Source organism: Choristoneura fumiferana, chromosome Z (genome assembly GCF_025370935.1).
Source record: "Choristoneura fumiferana chromosome Z, NRCan_CFum_1, whole genome shotgun sequence".
Taxonomy (NCBI): domain Eukaryota; kingdom Metazoa; phylum Arthropoda; class Insecta; order Lepidoptera; family Tortricidae; genus Choristoneura; species Choristoneura fumiferana.
In genome coordinates this window covers 42,895,042-42,898,185 of record NC_133472.1, presented here as the reverse complement: position 1 = coordinate 42,898,185, position 3,144 = coordinate 42,895,042, and positions in this window count along the sequence as shown.

Here is a 3,144-nt window from a genome sequence, read left to right as displayed (position 1 = left end):
GTAGTTAATAAATAAAAATCAAGTAGTTTTGAAGGACGGTTAAAAAATTATTAATTATTTGTGGGTATTTTGTTTTGTTTCATAAAACGTAAGTGTGGTACTGGGAGTTACAGTGACAAGGTTAAAACGGTGGTTGTGGTTCCGTTAGTCTCAAACAGTACATGGTATAAATACAGGTTGTGTCACTCTGAGAGAGCTCTGGTTGAGTTCGAAACGCGTCTAGTGTAGTGTGGTAATGTGATAGATGGGTTTGTGTGAATTTTGTGTTCTACAGTATGGAGTGGAAGGACTGCATGAAACACGCATATTTTTGCATAACGCTTAGCTATCGTAAGGTCGCGGTGAGCAATGGAAATTATTTCAGTTCATTAAGAATATATATAATAATACAAATATCTACGCTAATTACAAGTATTTATTCAAGTAATTTTACATACGCCATAAAACACATAAGCGGGCGTTTTAAAAAAAAGTGTACCTGATGATTTTCTTCTCTCTTTGAACAATCTACTATATCTTGATAAACTTGTGCGGGACACTCGGTAGAATCCAGTCACAGTCACCATTTGCCGCACTTATCAAAAACATCTCGATAAGGACAGCCGAGAGGCTCCCTGTGACAGCGTCCCCAACCCGGGATTAAGACTAAGTATTTTCAATCCACGCCTGTGGCACCCCCCCCGTCCCGCATCCATAAGTAGCTGGAGCCAGCCTTATCATTTATATCGTAGCAAATTTTTTTTTGGTGGCTGGTTATGGTGCCCCCCAAGACGTGATGCCCTAAGTTAAGTTATTATACTTACTTAATATTGTTACTTGTTAAGTTATTATAAGTACTTAATATTGTTGACCAGGTTTAGCTTATCCGGACAAAGGCACTATAAACGTGCTTGGATACGACATGGAGGATGCACCCGGTGCAAAGAACATAATAACCAGCCTGGCATGATCGGCTTCTGCCACCGCTCTCAGGTCCTGGTCGAGGAGTTCACAGTGCTCGAAGAGTTACAGTTCTTTACTGAGGTTTGTGATGCAATAAACGTCTAGGGAGGCAATCTATTTACAGTCTATTTGATTCTGCCACCATAGATAGATATATATAGATAGATAAGCAGATAGACTAGAAGACTCGTCAAGATTGTTTACCTTTTCTAATGCTAAAAAAACGAACTACTTATAGACTAACCTCACCCATTTCTTCCCCTGGCCTACAGTTATGCCTATGGGATGAGCCGACGCCGTTCATAACAGAGTTCTTCCTGGTCCAAACAAACAAGCTGCTCCGCGATTGCGACCTGGAGGAAGTACGGCATGTGCGCGTGAGAGATCTGGACATCTACTACAAGGCTCAGCTCTGCTGGGCCATAGCTATGATGCTGGAGCCACGGGTAAGGACAAGAGCACCTTGGAAACCCGGGGACTCAATAGGGAGAATGGGTGACACTCTTTACCGGCCCGTATAGTACCGACATGGAAATACCGACCCTGTTTTTCACGTACACGCACATTAAAACTGACATGAGTTTCAATGGGCGTGTACCTAATACAAAAACAGGGTCAGTTATTTACATGTCTGTGTTATTCGGGCCGGTAAAGTGTGTCACCCCTGACAATCATAAAGTATCCAGTTGTATTGAGCGTCAATATGTAGGTAGTTACAGTACATCTATACATTTTTTTGGCTACGAAACCCTATAAAAGGAAAACACGTTTACAATTTAGTAAATATACCTGTCTGATAAAAAATATATATTTCCTTACAGATCGTATATGTGCCCTATTTCTCGATGAACAGAGATATATGTCTGTGATCAATGACAAAATTTGATGTAAGTTTTTCGACTTCTATGAGGCTTTCTTTTATGCGTATACCTAAACCGCGGACGGACGGATATAACTTGTCGGAACTGTAAGGGTTCCGTTTTTGCCATTTTATTTAGTATTTATTTTATCAATGAGGAATTCCTTGTACGTCATCAATAAATTTACGTCAATATCACGACTTTGAACAATTACAACTTTTTTAGCCGTATGTAGTAAAAAAGTAATACAAAGCTTTTGAAAGAGGTTGTAAGTTCATTACTCATTAGACAAAAACATTAGTAGAGGAGACAAAGAGTTAAAATTTATTTTCAAAATAAATAATCAAACAAGCTAAAAAGTCTGCGCGTTCCATGTAAAAGTGTGACTTAATTGTGACGCTATATATAAAATTGGTACCTATGATCACCGATTAACAATCATTTGGTATAGTGATTATTCTTATTTATCAGTATCTTTTTTCAAAAGCAGATCTCACCTGTCCATAGTGAAGCTTTGCTTCTCCACGCACTGCGCTGGAGCAAGGCGACCGCGTGTTTTCTTTGACCACAAAGTCCTCGTCTTTGCGGTTCTCCAGCGTACATGTTCTTCAAGTTTAGTTGTTATAGATGATAGATACATACAGTAATATCATATCAGCGCTGCGGTAGCAATTTGGAACACACATGCAGTCGGGGCTTTTTACATTTAAAACAATGTCATGGTCAAATTCATGACTGTTAGCCCAGCGGTTGTTGTTTCGAGATTTTATCCCTATCCCGTGGGAATATCGGATTAAAAGTAGGCTATGTTTAATCCATATGTCCAGCTATCTACATAACAAAATTTTTCATCCAAATCCGTCCAGCCGTTACAGCGTGAAGAGAGTAACAAACATACTCACTCACTACTCACTCCTTATACTCTTATTCTAGATATTCCCAATCGGATAGGAGGATTAAATCTCGAACAACAACCGCTGGGCTCAGAGACATGAAATATGACATGATTGTTTTTAATGACGACCAGATGGCCTAGTGGTTAGAGAACCTGACTACGAAGCTTGAGGTCCCGGGTTCGATTCCCGTGTCGGGGCAGATATTTGTATGAAAAATACGAATGTTTTTCTCGGGTTTGGGTGTTTAATATGTATTATATAAGTATGTATCTATCTAAATAAATATTTATCCGTTGCTTAGTACCCATAAACACAAGCTTTGCTAAGCTTACTTTGGGACTAGGTTAATTGGTGTTAATTGTCCCGTTATATTATTAATATTTATTATTATATTATTAATGTAACGTCAGTGTTAACTACGATTTAATTTTCGGGAATTACCGAAT